Raw genomic sequence first — 23,189 nt, forward strand, 5'->3', positions numbered from 1 at the left:
TTGCATATTAGAATGTGATTTAATTTAAATATTTGAGGCTATCTACAGTTTCATTGTTCATTAGGGTAACTGACTTCACATCTTCTGATGCTCATTTTGCTCCGGAGATGGTGACTTTGCATTACTCATGATTGTCTGCATTTATCTACCTTATGAGAATTTCAGTAGCTCTGATGGTGCATGCGCATGCATGTGTGTGTGTGTGTGTGTGTGTGTGTGTGTGCGCGAGTGTGTGTGCACCTGTCTGTATTTTAATACTCTTCTCTGTTTAACTGTAGAGATTACTTTGGAAACAGAATGAATGAAACCATTTTATAAACCTCTCCACTTACAGTGACTACCAACTAAATTTGTGAAGTAGGAACCCAAGCTGAATTTTAAGTATATTCTTAGTAATTTGAGAATGTTCACTGATATCATGTTACACATAGAGAAGTAGTGAAATAATAGAAAGAGAAAATGACAGTTTTCAAATAAGGTGTCATGGCTGAATTACCAAAAAATTTAGAGAGCTGTTATAGCACATGGGGGATGGTTAGCAGAGGATATACATAGAAAGTTTCAGAAAGGTTGCAAATAGATAAATATAAATAAAACTTTAAAATGTATTTTATTCTAAAATTAGTGACTTTATTAACAAAAGAATACATTTCAAAATTTTATTATTTTTTTGTTTTATTAATTAGTTAATTTGCTTATGAGGTAAATTGATGAATTTTATTGAATAATTATGTGATTCAGTAAATACTTTGAATGAATTATATTATTTAATTCCACAATATTTTTGTGAGGTATTTTTTCCTATTTTCTAGATAAAACATGAGCAACAGGAAGTTTAAAAATTCAAAGTAAATAGCTAATAATTGATAGATTCAAGCCCTGGCACTATGAATTCAGAGCCCACAAGACTAGCATTTGCTAAAAAATAGAGTACTATGTAAGAATTTTGGCATAAAGAGGATCATTTAGTAGGACTGTGATTCTTTTAACATAATTCTATAACATTTAATAAAGTGAAAAATATACCATATCTTAAGGTGAATGTGATAGAAATATATGAGTAGTTTATAAACATTCACAAGCTATATAAACAATAAGATCATACTTTTGAAAAAGTGTTGACCATAAAAATTCTAATGTAATAATATTATATGAACTATGACAGAATATAAAAACTTATATTCAACATATTTAAATTTTAAAATCATGTAAATATATACAAATATACATTTGGAAAGATTAATTTAAAAGAAGAAGGAAATATACCAAATGTTAACAATGTTTACCAAATGTTTATACTGAATTGTGGGATAATTACTGATTCTTTTCATTATATATTTCTGTGTTTTCCAATATTTTACATTGAATAGAGAACTGCTTAAGAGGAAAAAAATCCCGCTTATAAATAAACAAATGCAAAGCTGACAGTAATGTCAGCCTGTAGTTATCGAACGATTACTATGTACCAAATACTTTACTAAGCACTCTATACAACTCATCAAATTTCCACAATTCAGTTCCAGTTCTTTCAGACAACACAGTCTATCCCAGAGAGGTTCAGGGCTAGGGAAAGGGACACATACAGGGATGAGGATGGGGGGGGGGGGGGTACAGAGAGAAGAATCTTACAGACAATACTGTAACAATTGAAATCATGCAAAAATAATAAAATCATATATAACAAATTATAATCACTATATATGAAAACAGTTGAAATCCTCATTTAAAATAACTTTCTCACTCAATTCAAGATTCTTCTGGTAACCATGATTTCCAGCATTGTTCAAAAAGTTTTGTTTCCCAGAAAGACTGATTTCAAATGAATGCCAAATTGCAATCCAAACCTTAGGTTTGTATATTCCCTTATTAAAACATGTTCCTTTTTCCTATACAGACAGTCAGATACAGGTTTCTTCTTTCTTTTCTTCTCCTCCTCTTCCTGTTCCTTCTTCTTCCTTATTTTGAATATGTGTGTTTGGAATATGTTAGAGTTAAGAGGACTACAGGGAAAATTTTGAATACAATATTTAAAAAAACATAAAATCAATAGCATCTTAGAGAAAATCTAAGCTACATCACTATAGATTATGTCATATAAATACTTCATTGGTATATTAGATTGGATCCTATGTATGTTGGGTTGAGCATCACATCAACTATTTTTTTCTTAAATGGTTGAGAATAACTATGGACCTAGGAGCATATCTCCTGCATCGGCCCCTCACAACTGTCTTTTCCTGTCAGTTATCTAAATATACATCAGCCACTTGGATGCTGCATGCTGGCTCCATCTTGTACTCTTGATAAGGCAGAGTTGAGTTTATTGCTTACTGTGGTGAAAGGGAGCACAACTTCAGAGGCTTAGTAGCATCCTAGAGTGGAAAGTGCACAGTCTGCATATTTATGATATTTGGTGGTTTGGCTTAAACTGAGTCTTTCAGTCCAAGGGCTTGATTGACTTTGGATAAGGATCATGATATAATAGTTTAGGATAGATTGTTATAGCAAGTTTTGGGGCAAGGATTTTGGAGCATCTTGGTGTGTAAACAGTCATTTGATTCTCTCTCTTAAAAAGTTGAACAGTCTTAAATGGCTTATCAGGAATTCCTTAAAGTAACAATTAAGTTATTTTCATCAGTTATTATCTTGGTAAAGAGTTCCTTAAAATAGTAATGTCATATAGGAAGACAGTGAACTAGGACAATCATGGTACTAATTATGCTAATAATCAAGTCATATGACTAATAAGGCCTGTCTGTGTGTTTCTGTGTGTGCGTGTGTGTGGTTTTTTGGTTCTCAATGTGAACAGCTAACTCTGAATTTCAGATTGACTTTTCCCTATAATTCAGCTTAAGCCAAATAAAATTAAAAGTGTATAACTTAGGATAAAATAAAAAAAGATAATTTGGAGGATGAAAAACATGTTAATCATCCATGCTAATAGATGTATGTAATCTCAGAAAAGTGAAAGTTTATTGCACTTTTAATAGGCATCATATAATTTCATGACTAATTCTAGGGGATTTCTTTACAGTGCTGAAGTTAGGAAGTATAAAAATTGCTTAATACACTTAAAGGATTTCCAAAGATGCATTTATCTTGTAATAGTGCATAATGATTATTACATATGTGCATGTGTGTATGCTTATATACATATAAATATACCACATGCATGTATTTATTTTAAAAGAGTAGGAAACCTGAAGAAATATGCTTACAATTAAATGTTGTCTGGAAAATATGTACTCTGAACACAGAATATCATGTCCCTCTTGTCAGCTCTGTTATTTTGCTCTATCAACACTTCTCCTTTGCCACTACTGTGATAGAGTATGTTCATACTCAGAACTAGAGCTTTTCACTTTTTATGATTCAGAGGCTATTTAATTTTAATTGCTCCCCAAGCATAGCCGAATTCATGATGGCAAGAGCAGAGCAAGAATCCTTCACAGATACTTTGAAGTTTGAAGAGCTGCTATTCACATTGCCTGAGGCTTCCATTCCCACATTTGTGTGAAAATGAAAGCAGCTGAATATCTCTGTCATACATGCCCAGTGTTACTCTGAAAATATCTTGTGCAGATTTGTTTAAGATTTTTAAGCTATCTATATGAAGTTTAAAATAAGGATATTAAGCAGATGTTGTTTTGCTATACACATTTAAAATGGCACTAAAAATACATGACCATGAAATAATAACTGCTTGAAGTAATTAAGCTAAACCGAATATACACACTGAACATTGTGTGTGTGTGTGTCTGTGTATGTGAGAGAGAGAGAGAGATAGTTAGGGGTGGTTAAAGAATTGTAAATCATCTCCCACACTAAAGAATAAAATTATTAACCACACCTTATAACTTTGCCTATCTAATATATGCAAAAGTATACTAAATAGCACTGATCTTTTTTTAAAAGAAGCAATAATTTCTTAAAGCATTCAATTTCATGGTTTTTGTATAACATAAAAAATGTGAATTCATTAGCCCAGATGTTTAAATGTAAAACAACATGTAAACCACTTTCACTCTGTATTTGTGGAAGGTAGAAGCTAAAAGTAGGTAAATCCCTTCTAGGGCATATTAGAGTAATGATTATTATTATTTTCAAAATCCATTTAAAAATAATTCAACAGAGAAAATTTAGACTAGGAGACATGTTAGAAGAAAATCTTTTGAGTGGTATTCTTTATTAATTCTTTCATAAGTGATCATTTTCAAATGGGAGAGTTACACTTGAAATTTGAAGACAAATTTGAGTGTTGACCTGGGGAAAAACACACAGTATAAGAGCTGTGAGTTGAGTTTATTCAGTGTCTTACTGAGGAGGATAGCCCAGGAGACAGCCTTTCAGAGAACTCTGAGAAACTGTTCCAAAGAGTTGGCGAAAGGGAGAGGTGGGGAGGTCAGTATATGTATGATTTTGGCAAAGAGGTACTTGTTATCAAGCATACGTCTTGGTAGAAGGTTACAGTTGGTAATGAGGAATAGATATCTCAAGTAATGATTTTAGAGCTTTTCTAAGTATGGGAGGATGCAACAATTCAGGTTCATTCAAATTTCTCCTAAAATATATAACTATCTGAAGGCCTCTTCTGTCTGTTTTCCCAGAGCACAGAGTGCCTCATCCTGATCTTCACCCTGAATTCCTTCAGGGTGTGTTGTATGTGATAAATGGAATATTGCCTGCCATATCAGTAAACAAAGGATGTCACAGTCATCAGTAAACAAAGGATTGCAGCCCTCTACCATGAGCCTGTGAGCCCTGAGGGAACTCAGGATGTGAAAACACAGGATATCCCTGGCCCCAGGATATCTCTGGCCCCAGATAGCTGAGGTGCATATCAAAGGAATGATTTCGGTGAGCCCAGTCTCTTGCATCTTCCCATATATAGGAAGGAGCTAAATTCCTTAACTTGACATATCTGGTTTTCTTTAATTAACAATAATCTTTTGATGTTATGACTACCTGTCCTTTGTTGCAATACTTCTATATAAACTGGCTCCCCCCTCACCTCCTCACAGCAGGTCTCTCAGGGTTACTTGAGATGCTGCCTCCCAGGCTTGAAGTCCTAAAATTTCCAGCCAAATAAAACATAACTCTCAACTTTTAGGTTGTGAATATTTTTTAAGTCAACATGTCAGCAACTGTAATGGCTAATGACTTGATTCTTGTAGAACTGGATGGTGGGCAACATTCTTTGTTTTGTAAGAGGATGAAAAGGAACTTACCATAGTCATTAGAGATTTTCCCTTGACATTAAATTCTAAAATGGTTTCTTTGCATTTCCATCTAAAGGATAAACTGGGAAAAATGAATCTTTAATATGCATATAAAGTAGTCAAGTAAACTTATTAACTCTAAAACTGAATGCTCATTATACTTCCAAAATACTTATAAATTCAGAAGATTTTGATTGAACCTTGTGTTATCACCTTCCAAGAGCTTGAGTTATTCGCTTTTGTCATGAGATAATTAGAGAATTTTTTGATTAAACTTTTCCCTCAGTAGGATTTTCCTAGGTTATAGTTAAAGTCTTTGATTTAGAGATATCTAAGGCATATTTTTCCTCTTCCAGATTATATTGCAATTGGATATTCTATTAATTTTCTACTTTTAAGTTTAAGGAATCAATAGATCAGCCACTTATATAATGTACCTTTATGCTGCTTTGTATTTCTCCTCCTGATTCCTCATCTCTGCTCCCTGGGACATCACTGAAATTAACCACCTCAATTCAAGTCCTCTCCTTATGTTTCTTTTGAGGAAACATGATCTAATAAAAGGGACTCTTCTTCTCCAAAGTCAGCAATTTAATTTAAAACATGCTATGGGGCTTCCCTGGTGATGCAGTGGTTGAGAGTCCGCCTGCCAATGCAGGGGACACGGGTTCGTGCCCCGGTCTGGGAAGATTCCACATGCCGTGGAACGGCTAGGCCTGTGAGCCATGGCCGCTGAGCCTGCGCGTCCGGAGCCTGTGCTCCGCAACGGGAGAGGCCACAACAGTGAGGGGCCTGTGTGCTATGTATACCTGTTTCAATTTTGAAGGAGATTTTTGTTTTGCTTTCAGTGATATTTTGTTGTAAATAAATGCAGCATAGCTAGAAATAAAATGAAAACGTGTAGCATTCCTCAAGGCTCTTTTCTGACAACACAGAAAATATTTCTTGTCTTCATATTGTATTGTTTCCTGTTGCTGATCTTTCATTCAGTTCTTTATTGTGCAATCGATCTCTTACACACAAAATTGAAGGTAGAGTCTTGCCACACTTTCCTCATTACTCATTTTTTACCTTTGGTCAAGCCTGTTAAAAGCAGCAATGGATTAAACACAGATATTGAAAGAAAAATAAATAAAATTACTAGGTGATATATAAGAAAAACCCCATTAGAAACAGCAAGGAACTATCTCTGCATACAAAAATGGGAGAATTTGGTAGGGGGAAGGCTTACTTCTTAGGAGTGGACATGTTTGGGATGAAGTGTGAAAGAAGAGACCATATATCCAAACATCACTATGGGGTGATAGAAAGTTTCTCATATTGTAAAATATTTGAATATGGCTGAGATGCAAAATACTGTGTCCTCCTCCTCCCTTCACAAACAACGTTTTCTTTTTGATCCTTAGAGACAGTGTATGAGAAGGATACGGTATTCCTGATTGCCTTACTATAAGGGAATTTTTTAAAAGATATATAAGAATAAAAAAATAAGAAGGAAACAAATGAGGCTGAACAGAGAATGAAAAAATAATAAGGCAGCACGTCATAGGCAGGAGGTAACTATGAAGATAGATGTTACCCAGCACCCAGCTCTAAAAGTCCCAAGTGAAGTTATAGAAAGGAAGTAGGATAATGTTTGTGCATGGAATAATATTCAAATTGATTTTATCATGATTGTTTTTGACAGTGATACCCCAGCTGAAATCTGGGTTAATACGTACAACTTTGCCCAAGATTATTTATATTCTAGGTTGTCCTATCTGCATTTCAGGTTAAACCCATACTCTGTACTCTGATTCAGACTTGGATCCTCATCTGAACTGCCAGAGAAATAAGGCATGATTCAAGGGAATACCACGTTTCTGTCCTGTGCTGCGTCTGCTTTTAGGATTTTACCACAAAGTTAGTATGATGTGGAGGATGCTCAGAGAGAAAGCTTTAACCTTTAAAGGGATGTGTTGAGATTGGATTATTCAAACAAACAAATAAGCAAACAACAATTTACATGCAGCATTCTGTGCTAGGATTTGAGTGATTCAGCCTGAGAAATGCCCTTATAAAGAGCCATGTGAGAAAGAAATTTGGATATGTAATAACAATGAATCAACAAATTATCTGGGAATGAGCTACTGAGAACTATGAAATATTCCTGATAGTCAGAAAATAATATTTGAAAGGCACATGCACTCCAGTGATTAAAATAGTAAACAAGAGCAAAACAAAACAAAAAACTAGAAACACAAGCGACTTATTAACTGAGGAGTGGGTAAAACATTGTAGACTGTTTATACCATGGAATTTGATACAGTCTTGAAAAAAAGATGAATATAACAACATGAATCTTAGAAACATAAAGCTCAGTGAAAAATAAGTTTCTACAGACTATGTATGACACTATCGTTATGTTTTTAATCTTAAATAATGTATTTAGGATTACATATATAGATGATAATTTAGTTCAAAAACTATGCAAAGGAATAAACAACAAAAATTCAAAGTGTGGAGACATAGGAATGAGATTTGGGCAAAGAACATAGATAGCTTTGACTGTTTTCATTAGTTTGTTTTTGTCTTGTTCATTTTATTATTGTGATTTATAGCTTATTGCTGCATTACATATATTTTATTTTGCATGTATAAAATATTACAATGTAAAAAATCCAAATCCAAGCAAACAGTAAAGCTGAACTTCAGTAAAGGAAAAAATCAGGGTAGGTGCAAATTAAAAATACCAAAGTCCCACTATATGCATTAAAAAGAATGATAGACAAAGCTGATGAGTATATTGTGTACTGAGAGCTTGTGCCGTGGCATTCTCTAAGAAGCAAGTGCAAGAGGCCAAAGAAATGTAAAGAGTGAGAGAAATGTTATGAAAAGGAGAAGAGACTAGCTTTTTTCATAAACATCTAAAAGAAAATTCAAGAGGGAGAAAAAATGATGGAAAGGAATCCACTGTAAGAATAAATAACAATAATAGTACTACTAATAATACATGCTCAGAACTGCCAAGGGCTAGAGGGATAAAGTTGGAGACATCAAGTGCAAAAAAACAAAACAAAAAGTTAAAATAATAATAAAAAATTAAAAGTCCAGAGAGTTTTCAAAAAGAATAAAATTGTCTGAAATGTATGAATAATTAGATTAGTACCAGCTCTTTTTTTTAGTGACCAGGTGATAAAAGATAATAAGTCAATTTTCCAGAAGACACTCTTTTACAGAGAATTCAGTGTCAGGCAAACCAAGCACTCAAGTCAAAAGGCAAAATGTATATTCATCCAGACAAAGTTTCCAAAGTTTACCATGTAATCTGAATTATTCACAACTCTGATGTAATAAAAATGAAAAATTGATTCAAGAAAGAGAAAGCTGTGGAATATTTTTTAAATGATGCTTTCACATCAGGAAATACTTTTGTATAATTTATAATATTAAAATTTGATTATTATACATGTAATATAAATATATATTTTCCAGGTGCCTTCAAAATATATATTAAATATAATATTTATTTCCAATATTCACTCAAATAATTAGTTATCAAAAGAAATTTCTCTACTCTGATAAGCAGTATTTACTAGAGTCCTAAATAAAAATTTAGTGAGGGGGGGAAAAATATATAAATACTTCCACTAATTCAACAGAAAGATAAAAATCTTAGCCAAGGGAAAGGTAAAAATATATATAATATATTTATCAGGAGTTGTGTTTATCACTATCAGGATGTTATTTTTATGGAGATAATGCAATTATTCATCTTAAAAAACCCAGTGATAATCATGAAAATTAATAAGATGATACATGTAGTATTGTTTTTACAGATCTTTATTGGGGTATAATTGCTTCACAATACTGTGTTAGTTTTTGTTGTACAACAAAGCGAATCAGCCAAATGCATACATATACCCCCATATCCACTCCCTCTTGAGCCTCCCTCCCACCTTCCCTATACCACCCCTCTAGGTCATCACAAGCTGATCTGCCTGTGCTATGCTGCTGCTTCCCACTAAATATTTTATATGTGGTAGTGTGTATATGTCAGTGCTACTCTCACTTCACCCCCTCGTGTCCTCAAGTCCATTCTCTATGTCTACATCTTTATTCCTGCCTTGCCACTAGGTTCATCAGTAGTATTTTTTTTTTTTTAGATTTCATATGTATGCGTTAGCATATGGTATTTGTTTTTCTCTTTCTGACTTCAATATGTATGACAGACTCTAGGTCCATCCACCTCACTACAAATAACTCAATTTCGTTTCTTTTTATGGATAATATTCCATTGTATATATGTGCTACATCTTCTTTATTGATTCATCTGTCGGTGGACATTTAGGTTGCTTCCATGTCCTAGGTATTGTATAGTGCTGCAATGAATGTTGTGGTACATGCTTTTTTTTTTTTTTGCTGTATGTGGGCCTTTCACTGTTGTGGCTTCTTCCGTTCCGGAGCACAGGCTCTGGACATGCAGGCTCAGCGGCCATGGCTCATGGGCCTAGCCGCTCCGCGGCATGTGGGATCTTCCTGGACCGGGTCATGAACCCATGTCCCCTGCATCGAAAGGTGGACTCTCAACCACTGCACCACCAGGGAAGCCCCCTGCCCATTTTTTAATTGGATTGTTTGTTTTTTTGATATTGAGCTCCATGAGCTGCTTGTATATTTTTGAGATTAATCCTTTGTACATTGTTTCATTTGTAACTATTTTCTCCCATTCTGTGGGTTGTCTTTTCATCTTGTTTATGGTTTCCTTTGCTGTGCAAAAGCTTTTAAGATTAATTAGGTCCCATTTCTTTATTATTATTTTTTTAATTTTCATTACCCTAGGAGGTAGATCAAAAAAGATCTTGCTGTGGTTTATGTCAAAGAGTGTTTTTCCTATGTTTTCCTCTAAAAGTTTTATAGTGTCTGGTCTTACATTTAGGTCTTTAATCCATTTTGAGTTTATTTTTGTATATGGTGTCAAGGAGTGTTCTAATTTCATTCTTTTATATGTAGCTCTCTAGCTTTTCCATCACCACTTATTGAAGAGACTGTCTTTTCTCCATTGTATGTTTTGACTCCTTTGTCATAAATTAGGTGAGCATATATGAGTGAGTTTATCTCTGGACTTTTTATCCTGTACCATTGATCTATATTTCTGTTTTTGTGCCAGTACCATACTGTCTGGGAGCCTGATTCTGCCAGCTCTGTTTTTCTTTCTCAAGATTGCTTTGGCTATTCGGGGTCTTCTGTGTTTCCATATGAATTGAAAAATATTTTGTTCTAATTCTGTGAAGAATGCCATTGGTAATTTGACAAGGATTGCATTGACTCTGTAGATTGCTTTGGGTAGTATAGTCATTTTCACAATATTGATACTTCCAATCCAAGAACCTGGTATATTTTTCCATCTCTTTATTTCATTTTGATTTCTTTCATCAGTATTTTATAGTTTTCTGTGTACAAGTCTTTCGCCTCCTTAGGTAGGTTTATTCCTAGGTATTTTATTCTTTTTATTGAGATGGTAAATAGCATTGTTTCCTTAATTTCTCTTTCTGATCTTTTGTTGTTAGTGTATAGGAATGGCAGGGATTTTGTATCCTAAAGCATTACCAAATTCATTAGTTCTGTTACTCTTCTGGTAGCATCTTTAGGATTTTCTATGTATAGTATCACGTAATCTGCAAACAGTGACAGTTTTACTTCTTTTCCAATTGGTATTCCTTTTATTTCTTTTTCTCCTGTGATTGCCGTAGCTAGGATTTCCAAAACTATGTTGAATAAGAGTGGTGAGAGTGGACATCCTTGTCTTTTCCTGATCTTAGTATAAATGCTTTCAGTTTTTCACCACTGAGTATGATGTTTGCTGTGGGTTTGTCATATACGGCCTTTATTATGTTGAGATAGGTTCCCTCTATGCCCATTTTCTGGAGAGTTTTTATCATAAATGGGTGTTGAATTTTGTCAAAAGCTTTTTCTGCATCTATTGAGATGATCATATGTTTTTTTTTCCCTTAATTTGTTAATATGGTGTATCACATTGATTGATTTGCATATATTGAAGAATCCTTGCATCCCTGGGATAAATCCCACTTGATCATGGTGTATGATCATTTTAATGTGATGTTGGATCCTGTTTGCTAGTATTTTGTTCAGGATTTTTGCATCTATGTTCATCAGTAATATTGATCTATAATTTTCTTTTCTTGTGACATCTTTTTCTGGTTTTGGTATCAGGGTGATTGTGTCTTCATAGAATGAATTTGGGAGTGTTCCTCCGTCTGTATTTTTTGGAAGAGTTTGAGAAGAATAGGTGTTAGCTTTTCTCTAAATGATTGATAGACTTTGCCTATGAAGCCATCTAGTTCTGGACTTTTGTTTGTTGGATGATTTTTAATTACAGTTTAAATTTTGTTACTTGTGATAGGTCTGTTTATATTTTCTAATTCTTCCTGGTTCTGTCTTAGAAAATTGTATCTTTCCAAGAATTTGTCTATTTCTTCATAGTTGTTTGTTTTATTGGTGTATAGTTGTTTGTAGTAGTCTATTATAATCCATTGTATTTCTGCGGTGTCAGTTGTGACTTCTCCTTTTTCATTTCTAATTTTATTGATTTGCATCCTCTCCCTTTTTTTCTTGATGAGTCTGGCTAAGGGTTTATCAATTTTGTTTATCTTGTCAAAGAACCAGCTTTTAGTTTTATTGATCTTTGCTATTGTTTTCTTCATTTTTATTTCATTTATTTCTGCTCTGATTTTTATCATTTCTTTCCTTCTACTGACTTTGGGTTTTCTTTGTTCTTCTTTCTCTAGTTGCTTTAGGTGTAGGGTTAGATTGTTTATTTGAGATTTTTCTTGTTTCTTGAGGTGAGATTTTATTGCTATAAACTTCCCTCTTAGAACTGCTTTTATGTTTCCCATAGGTTTTGGGTCATCATGTTTTCACTGTCATTTGTTTCTATGTATTTTTTAATTTCTTCTTTGATTTCTTCAGTGACCTCTTGCTTATTTAGTAGCACACTGTTTAGCCTCCATGTTTTTGTGTTTTTTACAGTGTTTTTGCTGTAATTGATTTCCAATCTCAAGCGTTGTGGTCAGAAATGATGCTTGATACCATTTCAATTTTCTCAAATTTTCCAAGGCTTGATTTGTGACACAGATGTGATCTATCCTAGAGAATGTTCCATGTGCACTTGAGAAGAAAGTGTATTCCGCCACTTTTGAGTGGAATGTTCTATAAATGTCAATTAAATCTATCTGGTCTATTGTGTCATTTAAAACTTGCATTTCCTGTTTTATTTTCTGTTTGGATGATCTGTCCGTTGGTGTAAGTGGGGAGTTAAAGTCCCCTACTATTATTGTGCTACTGTCGATTTCCCCTTTCATGGTTGTTAGCATTTGCCTTATGTATTGAGGTGCTCCTATGTTGGGTTCATTAACATTTATAATTGTTATATCTTCTTCTTGGATTGATCCATTGATCATTATGTAGAGTCCTTCCTTATCTCTGGTAACAGTCTTTATTTTATTTTTATTCTTTTTAAAGAGTCCTTTAAAGAAGATGTTGGGGGTAGGAGTTTATTAATTAATTAATTATTTTTTGCTGTGTTGGGACTTCATTTCTGTGCGAGGGCTTTCTCTAGTTGTGGCAAGCGGGGGCCACTCTTCATCGCGGTGCGTGGGCCTCTCACTGCTGCGGCCTCTCTTATTGCAGAGCACAGGCTCCAGACGTGCAGGCTCAGTAGTTGTGGCTCATGGGCTCAGTTGCTCCGTGGCATGTGGGATCCTCCCACACCAGGACTCGAACCCTTGTCCCCTGCATTGGAAGGAAGATTCTCAACCACTGTGCCACCAGGGAAGCCCAACAGTCTTTATTTTAAAGTCTGTTTTATCTGATACAAGTACTGCTACTCCAGCTTTCTTTTGATTTCCATTTGCATGCAATATATTTTTCCATCCTTTCATTTTGCATGTGTCCCTAGGTCTGAAGTGGGTCTCTTGTAGATAGCATATATATGGGTCTTGTTTGTGTATCCATTCAGCCAGTCTGCTTTGGTTGGGACATTTAATCCATTTACATTCAAGTTTATTATTGATATGTATGTTCCTATTACAATTTTCCTAATTGTTAGTATTTTTCTTCTCTTGTGTTTCCCGCCTAGAGAAGTTTTTTAGCATTCGTTGCAAAGCTGGTTTGGTGGTGCTGAATTCTCTTAGCTTTTGCTTGTCTGAAAAGATTTTGATTTCTCTATCAAATCTGAATGAGGTTCATGCTGGGTAGAATAATCTTGGTTGTAGGTTTTTCTCTTTCATCAGTTTAAGTATATCCTGCCAATTCCTTTTGCCCTGCAGAGTTTCTGCTGAAAAATCAGCTGATAACCTTATGGGGATTCCTTTGTGTGTTATTTTTTGTTTTACCCTTGCTGCTTTTAATAATTTTTCTTTGAAGTTAATTTGTTAGTTTGATTAATATGTGTCAATTTTCTCCTAGGCTTTATCCTGTATTGGACTCTCTGTGCTTCCTGGACTTGGGTGGTTATTTCCTTTCCCATGTTAAGGAATCGTTCAACTATACTCTCTTCAAATATTTTCTCAGACCCTTTCTTTTTCTCTTCTTCTTCTGGGACCCCTATAATTTGAATGTCAATGCATTTAGTGTTGTCCCAGTGGTCTCTGAGATTGTCTTCTATTCTTTTCATTCTTTTTCTTTATTCTACTCTTCAGCAGTTATTTCTACCAGTTTGTCTTCCAGCTCACTTATTTGTTCTTCTGCCTCAGTTATTCTTTTATTGATTCCTTCTAGTGTATTTTTCATTTCAGTTATTGTGTTGTTCATCTCTGCTTGTTTGTTCTTTAGTTCTTCTAGATTTTTGTTAAACATTTCTTGTATTTTCTCAATCCATGCCTCCATTCTATTTCAGAGATTTGGATCGTCTTTACTATCATTACTCTGAATTCTTTTTCAGGTAGATTGCTTATTTCTTCTTCATTTATTTGGTTATGTAGGTTTTTACCTTTCCCCTTCATCTGTGACATATATTTTTGCCATCTCTTTTTTTTTTTCTTTTTTGATGAGTGGGATTGTGTTCCTGTTTTACTAGTTGTTTGGCCTGAGGCTTCCAACACTGGAGTTTGTAGGCTGGTGGGTAGAGCAGGGTCTTAGTGCCGAGATGAGGACTTCCAGGAGATCTCATTCTGATGAATATTCCCTGGGGTCTGAGTTCCTCTGTTAGTCCAGTGGTTTGGACTCAGAGCTCCCACCACAGGGGCTTTGGCCTAAACTCCAGCTCATGAACCAAGATCCCACAAGCCATGTGGGAGGCAAAAAAATAAGTCAATAAAGGAGAACAATAACAAAGTAAAAAATAAAATTAGACTAGGAAACTAACAGATATTTTAGAAAGAATATACAAATAAAAATATAGATGAAACAACAACCAGAAGGTAAAACAGAACCACAATAGTAAAAAAAGAGGAGGAGAAAAAAAAAAAGGTGGAAAAGGCCTTGGCTGTGAAGGGCAGGGCCTAAGCAGGGTGATGTTTGGGTGGTGGACAGGACCTATGCTTAGGAACCACAGGGCTGGAAAAGGCCCTGGGGTGTGCGGGGGCATTGGGCTTAGGCTCAGTGGAACAGAAGGGGCCCAGGTGTGCCTCCTGCCTCTGGTCTCAGAGGGTAGGACACCCCACCTGGGAGCCCAGCAGGCTTCTCTGGCTGAGTGGGTTGGGCAAACGCCCTCTGCTCCTCTCCTGTTCCTCTGGTCCTGGAGGGCCCCTCCTGCCTGCCTCTCCTGCTCTCCTCCAGCCTCCCTCCTATGTCCCCAGGACCTATGTGGCCTGGAGGGGGATTTGGAGGGCAGGGGGACCCAGCCTGGGAGCTCAGCAGACTTCCCTGCAAATGTCTTCTGCTCCTCTCCTGCTCCTCCTGTCTTGGAGGCCCTCTCCCACCTGCCTCTTCTGTTCTGCCCTTCCCTCCCTCCTATGCTCCCAGGCCCAGAGGGGGTCTCTGAGGGCATAGGACCTGGTCCAGAGTGGGATAGACTTCCCCGGCCAACTTGGCAGGGGATATGCTCTGCATGCTCCCCCCTGATCTGAGCCCCTGAGGGTCCCTCCAGGCATAAGAACCCCTCGCCCCCTCAGCCACCCCTTAGGGGCTCCAGTCCTGTCCACCTCCACTTCTCTTCCCCCTTCAGTCCCTCCATATCCTACCAGTTTTCTTGGGGGTTCCTCTCATCTTCTTGGGTTTTGAGGTCCCCCACCATTGTCCTGCAGCATTCCTATTTGTGGGGAGACGTGAACCCCACATCTTCCCATACGGCCATCTTGACTCCACTTACATGTAGTATTTTGGTTACATAGAAAGCAAACACATAATAAAAAAATTAATGAATAATATAATGTTTATTATGGGAATAACAACTTTTAAAAACTTAAGGATGAACTATGGTGGATTTATAAGTGAAAGAATTATTATAAAAATTTTAATCATATAGAAATTTCCTAATAAATTAAGGAATATATTATACCCAAAATGGCAATATTTTCAAACTAATTTATAACATAATTAAATTCCAATAAACATGATTATTCTAAAATATATGAAACATACATTGGAACACTGCTAACTTATTGAAATATTCATCAGTAAAGAAAAATATAGCAGAAAAGTTAATACCTTTTTGAATAAGGGAATGAATGATAGGATACTTGCCATACTGTACCATAAGTCCAAAATAATAAAGAAAATAATGTATCATAGACATAAAGAAAAGTGAATATTCAAGTGCAAAAGATTTGAAACCTAACAGCAGATGTTAATATATAAATATATTTATGTATTTCATATATGCTATAGAATGCAAAATACTCATATTAAAAAAGTGGCATTGTATATAATAACATTGAATTTTAATGTAGTGGGGAAAAGAAGTTGTTTTAACACGTCTTAAAGATAACTGGCTAATTATTGGGGAAAAAATCAAGTTAGATATTTAATGTACACCAAGTATAAAAAACATTTTTCAGGTTTAAAATAGAAAAATATGTAAAATATACCTTTCTGGAAGGAGAAGAATATATTTCTGTAATTTTAAGATGGTAAAAATTGTGCAGATTAGTGCTGTACAATGAAACTGTACAATGAAACTCTCTGCAATTATGAAAAGGTACTATATGAATATCATTTGGGAAATCTCTCATCATCCTCACACCCAATCTACCAGCTTACTTTCATCTATCTATCTATCTATCTATGTATCTATATCTATATCTATCTATCTATCTATCTATCTATATATTTTTTGTTTTACCCTTGCTGCTTTTAATAATTTTTCTTTGAAGTTAATTTGTTAGTTTGATTAATATGTGTCAATTTTCTCCTAGGCTTTATCCTGTATTGGACTCTCTGTGCTTCCTGGACTTGGGTGGTTATTTCCTTTCCCATGTTAAGGAATCGTTCAACTATACTCTCTTCAAATATTTTCTCAGACCCTTTCTTTTTCTCTTCTTCTTCTGGGACCCCTATAATTTGAATGTCAATGCATTTAGTGTTGTCCCAGTGGTCTCTGAGATTGTCTTCTATTCTTTTCATTCTTTTTCTTTATTCTACTCTTCAGCAGTTATTTCTACCAGTTTGTCTTCCAGCTCACTTATTTGTTCTTCTGCCTCAGTTATTCTTTTATTGATTCCTTCTAGTGTATTTTTCATTTCAGTTATTGTGTTGTTCATCTCTGCTTGTTTGTTCTTTATTTCTTCTAGATTTTTGTTAAACATTTCTTGTATTTTCTCAATCCATGCCTCCATTCTATTTCAGAGATTTGGATCGTCGTTCTTCTAGATTTTTGTTAAACATTTCTTGTATTTTCTCAATCCATGCCTCCATTCTATTTCAGAGATTTGGATCGTCTTTACTATCATTACTCTGAATTCTTTTTCAGGTAGATTGCTTATTTCTTCTTCATTTATTTGGTTATGTAGGTTTTTACCTTTCCCCTTCATCTGTGACATATATTTTTGCCATCTCTTTTTTTTTTTCTTTTTTGATGAGTGGGATTGTGTTCCTGTTTTACTAGTTGTTTGGCCTGAGGCTTCCAACACTGGAGTTTGTAGGCTGGTGGGTAGAGCAGGGTCTTAGTGCCGAGATGAGGACTTCCAGGAGATCTCATTCTGATGAATATTCCCTGGGGTCTGAGTTCCTCTGTTAGTCCAGTGGTTTGGACTCAGAGCTCCCACCACAGGGGCTTTGGCCTAAACTCCAGCTCATGAACCAAGATCCCACAAGCCATGTGGGAGGCAAAAAAATAAGTCAATAAAGGAGAACAATAACAAAGTAAAAAATAAAATTAGACTAGGAAACTAACAGATATTTTAGAAAGAATATACAAATAAAAATATAGATGAAACAACAACCAGAAGGTAAAACAGAACCACAATAGTAAAAAAAGAGGAGGAGAAAAAAAAAAAGGTGGAAAAGGCCTTGGCTGTGAAGGGCAGGGCCTAAGCAGGGTGATGTTTGGGTGGTGGACAGGACCTATGCTTAGGAACCACAGGGCTGGAAAAGGCCCTGGGGTGTGCGGGGGCATTGGGCTTAGGCTCAGTGGAACAGAAGGGGCCCAGGTGTGCCTCCTGCCTCTGGTCTCAGAGGGTAGGACACCCCACCTGGGAGCCCAGCAGGCTTCTCTGGCTGAGTGGGTTGGGCAAACGCCCTCTGCTCCTCTCCTGTTCCTCTGGTCCTGGAGGGCCCCTCCTGCCTGCCTCTCCTGCTCTCCTCCAGCCTCCCTCCTATGTCCCCAGGACCTATGTGGCCTGGAGGGGGATTTGGAGGGCAGGGGGACCCAGCCTGGGAGCTCAGCAGACTTCCCTGCAAATGTCTTCTGCTCCTCTCCTGCTCCTCCTGTCTTGGAGGCCCTCTCCCACCTGCCTCTTCTGTTCTGCCCTTCCCTCCCTCCTATGCTCCCAGGCCCAGAGGGGGTCTCTGAGGGCATAGGACCTGGTCCAGAGTGGGATAGACTTCCCCGGCCAACTTGGCAGGGGATATGCTCTGCATGCTCCCCCCTGATCTGAGCCCCTGAGGGTCCCTCCAGGCATAAGAACCCCTCGCCCCCTCAGCCACCCCTTAGGGGCTCCAGTCCTGTCCACCTCCACTTCTCTTCCCCCTTCAGTCCCTCCATATCCTACCAGTTTTCTTGGGGGTTCCTCTCATCTTCTTGGGTTTTGAGGTCCCCCACCATTGTCCTGCAGCATTCCTATTTGTGGGGAGACGTGAACCCCACATCTTCCCATACGGCCATCTTGACTCCACTTACATGTAGTATTTTGGTTACATAGAAAGCAAACACATAATAAAAAAATTAATGAATAATATAATGTTTATTATGGGAATAACAACTTTTAAAAACTTAAGGATGAACTATGGTGGATTTATAAGTGAAAGAATTATTATAAAAATTTTAATCATATAGAAATTTCCTAATAAATTAAGGAATATATTATACCCAAAATGGCAATATTTTCAAACTAATTTATAACATAATTAAATTCCAATAAACATGATTATTCTAAAATATATGAAACATACATTGGAACACTGCTAACTTATTGAAATATTCATCAGTAAAGAAAAATATAGCAGAAAAGTTAATACCTTTTTGAATAAGGGAATGAATGATAGGATACTTGCCATACTGTACCATAAGTCCAAAATAATAAAGAAAATAATGTATCATAGACATAAAGAAAAGTGAATATTCAAGTGCAAAAGATTTGAAACCTAACAGCAGATGTTAATATATAAATATATTTATGTATTTCATATATGCTATAGAATGCAAAATACTCATATTAAAAAAGTGGCATTGTATATAATAACATTGAATTTTAATGTAGTGGGGAAAAGAAGTTGTTTTAACACGTCTTAAAGATAACTGGCTAATTATTGGGGAAAAAATCAAGTTAGATATTTAATGTACACCAAGTATAAAAAACATTTTTCAGGTTTAAAATAGAAAAATATGTAAAATATACCTTTCTGGAAGGAGAAGAATATATTTCTGTAATTTTAAGATGGTAAAAATTGTGCAGATTAGTGCTGTACAATGAAACTGTACAATGAAACTCTCTGCAATTATGAAAAGGTACTATATGAATATCATTTGGGAAATCTCTCATCATCCTCACACCCAATCTACCAGCTTACTTTCATCTATCTATCTATCTATCTATGTATCTATATCTATATCTATCTATCTATCTATCTATCTATCTATATATATATATATCCTCTGCTTTCAGCTCTTTTACTACAGATTTGTGCTCCTGTCAACAACATCTGTTTTGCCTGAACTCTTGATCAAATCTATTTTTGCCTTCTCCGTTTATGCCCTCCGATTATTCTCTCTTATGCATTCTTGATTTCTCCCCCTCCATGCCATAATTTCCATCAGCATACAAATATGTACTAGAATCTCCAATTAAGATAAAAATATCTTCTGGCCTTATGTTTCCCTTCAGCTTTGACCCTATTTTTTCCACTCTACTTCTTAACTGAAATTATTTAAATAGTTGTCCATATTTGGCATCCTCATTTCCCCACCCCATATTCGATTTATGATTTATTCAAAAAGTCTTCCACTGACAACACTCCATTTAAACTGTCAAGATTGTGGACCCCAGCTTCATCCTTTAAATACTTCCTTCTCTTGGCTTCCTGACTCCTTATTTTTCTCTTTCTCTTTCTTTATCAGCCTCCCTTAATATCTGTTTTTGGTACTTAGTCATCTGCTCAACTTCTGAATATTATTATTTGATCTTGGCTCAGTCTTAAACATTCTACTTATCTATATATTTCCTTAGTGATTCTATCCAATTGCCTAATATTAAATGCTATCTATATGCTGTTTCCTCAGACAGTATTTCCAATTTCAGCTTTTCTAGAAAAATATAAACTCATAAATTCAACTACTTAATTGATATTGCAATTTTGACCCCTTTCAGTAGCTTAAAGGTAACTTGGCCATAGCAGAAATATTAATAATTCTCTAAATCTGCTCTTACTATGTCTTCCATATTTGTAAATGGCACCACTTTCCATCACTCAAGCCAAACATCTTGGAGCTATGCTTGAATAATTTAATTTCCTCACATCACAGTCTCTTTTTTAACTCTAGCATTAGTGACTCTTCTTAAAGCTACCATTAGAATAGATCCACTTTCAGAGAGATTCCTACTTCTCTCTGCCTTTCATATGGTCTTGGTCTGAGTCACCATCTGTTCTCACCTAAACTCTTTCAATTGTTTTCAATGCTGTGGGACTGAATTCTGTTTGGTCCCCTCACCCCACTCCCACCCTTATCCTGTCCCAGTCATATTCTGAAGCCTTAACCCTCAATGTAATGATATTTAGTGATGAGGTCTTTGGGAGATAATTTGGTTTAGATGATATCATCAGGGTGGAGCCCTCATAATGGGATTAGTGCCCTTATAAGAAGAGACACCAGAGAAGTTGCTCTCTCTCAGCCAGATGAAGAAACAGCCAGAAGAGGGCTGTCTGCAAGCCAGAGAGAGCTTTCACCAGAACCGGACCATGCTGGCAACTGATCTTGCATTTCTCAGCCCCTAGAACTTTGAGAAATAAATCTCTGTTGTTTAAGCCACCCAGTCTACAGCACTTTGTTATGGCAGCCCAAGCTAATATACTTTTTAATTGTATTTTCTTTTTTCCACTTTTGATTTCCTATTACCTTTTCTTTGTTTAGCAGCCAGGGTGATAATTTAAATGCCTATATTATACTTTGTATAAAACATTTCCAATGGCTTTCTTACCCTTAGAATAAAATTCAAACTTGTTATCCTGATCGTGTTCATATTTACCTTTCTAATCTCACATTGCACTATATTATTCTCCCACTTTTCCACTATGTTTCAGCCACACTGGCCTTCTTATCACATCTTTAACATGGACACTGTCTCAGTGAGTTCAGACCAAAAATATTCCTCCTCTGATCTTTGCTTCATTGGCTCCTTCCTAGGAGCCCAGCAATTTAAGTTAGCCACTATCTCACTCTAAATTGTAAGACCTTATTTTAATTATTTTCTTTGTACATGATATATATTCTTATTTATTTAGCTTGTATGATGTCCATCACTGCCTAAAATAAGGTAAACTTGATTCTTCTTGGTTCAACAATCTTTTTCAGTGCTTACTATAGTAAGAAATAAATATTCAGTAAAACAATAAAGTTTTGTGTAGAAATTAAATATGATGTTAATACCCATTGTTGCAATAGTGTCTGATAATCTTTTTTTGAGACTGTAAAACTGGCATTATCTGACAAGATTTAAAATGCAAATGCCCTTGAACTACTAATTCTACTTCTTTCAATCTGTCTACTTGCTTAAATCTATCCTTCATTTATGGTCTCATAATGAATATATATATATATATATATATATATATATTCATTATGAGACCATAAATGAAGGATAGATTTAAGCAAGTAGACAGATTGAAAGAAGTAGAATTAGTAGTTCAAGGGCATTTGCATTTTAAATCTTGTCAGATAATGCCAGTTTTACAGTCTCAAAAAAAGATTATCAGACACTATTGCAACAATGGGTATTAACATCATATTTAATTTCTACACAAAACTTTATTGTTTTACTGACACTCTTTCAAGGCCAGGTTCCCGTCCTCCAATAACTTGTGCGCTCTGGAAGCCAGCAGCTCCAATGCAGCCAGTCGCTCTGCAAGGCCTCCAGGATGAATTCACGCAGTACCGTGAGCTCCCTGATGTGCCGCGAGCTTAGAAGGTCCACTGGAAGAGGCAGTGGTCTGGGGAGCTGACTCATAGCATAGGTGTATTTTGCATCTCTCTATCTCCTTCTTTTGCACTGCCTTGGTGCACACCACGCTCAGCCCCTCCTTAGCCTCAAACCTGAGCCTCTGCTCTGACTTGATTTTCTCTGCTGTGAGGTTGAAGAAGACCCAGCAGGTAGAAGTGAGAGGCCAGGGGCGAGCGCGGGAAGGTCCAGCGCTGTGGGTCAGGTGCTCCACACCGGCTCTGGGTGCAGCAGCTGCTCCTGGTGCCCCTCCAATCTCCGGGGCTGGAACAGGGCGGCCTTGCTCAGCATGCAGAACTCCTCAAGGCGCTCTTGATTGGAAGCTGGAAGCATCGCCTTCTGGAAGCCACCAGCCTCAAAAACTTATGGGTCCTTTCCAGGCTGTAAATGCGTTCCTGAAACACATTGTTCTATAGCTTGATCTCCCGGTACTTCTCCTCTGGATGCAGAAGGATATTGTCCAGGTATTGGCGATGGTGTCCATACCCAGCTTCATCCTGTTGCACAATTACTGGGTCAGTGAAAAAGTGGAGAGAGAATGATCCATTTGATGTGGGCATCCCTCTGGTCCTTCCTCACAGTGATCCCTGTGAGTGGGCGGATGAAGTACACTCCAGGCTCAAAGAGGATTCTTTGGGCTCAAGCACCATGTTGGTGCCTGGGGCCTCCAGCCTCCCATTCAGAGTTCCTTTAGCTCTAAGTTCCTTTCTCACCTGGCTCTGAATGGAATCCTGTGTTGGGGGTCTCGGGGCCCTGAGTTACTTATGCTCAAGTAGACTACAGCAGCTGCTGCCGCCATCTGCACCTTATCGGTGGGTCCCCGGCTGGAGACTATAAAAGAAATGTGTACTAATGATATATCATTTATAGCATCATTGGTAATTGTGAAAAACTGGAAACAAACTAAAAATTCAGCAAAAATATAGTGATTAACCATACACTACTTGTGTTGCATTGCATAGAAGACATCAAACAAATGACACTGCTGATCATAAAGCATACCATTATATTTATAACATCAAGGGGAAAATAAGCTCTAACCAGTTACAATTATAAAATAAAATCAACTATAGACCATACATAAACTTCAGAGATATAAAACACAAAAAATCTATATCTTAGAAACAATTAAATATAGTTTACCAGAGGAGACTTTAAAATA

The 23,189-nt window shown here is 36.3% G+C and overlaps 1 pseudogene; it reads right to left on the reverse strand.

The window, feature by feature from the left end:
* Positions 1-21,859: 21,859 nt before the first annotated feature.
* Positions 21,860-22,587, reverse strand: LOC103082718 (UBX domain-containing protein 6 pseudogene; annotated as a pseudogene).
* Between the last annotated feature and the right edge of the window lie 602 nt (positions 22,588-23,189).

This window comes from Lipotes vexillifer, unplaced genomic scaffold (genome assembly GCF_000442215.2).
Source record: "Lipotes vexillifer unplaced genomic scaffold, Lipotes_vexillifer_v1.1 scaffold396, whole genome shotgun sequence".
NCBI classification, from domain to species: Eukaryota; Metazoa; Chordata; class Mammalia; order Artiodactyla; family Lipotidae; genus Lipotes; species Lipotes vexillifer.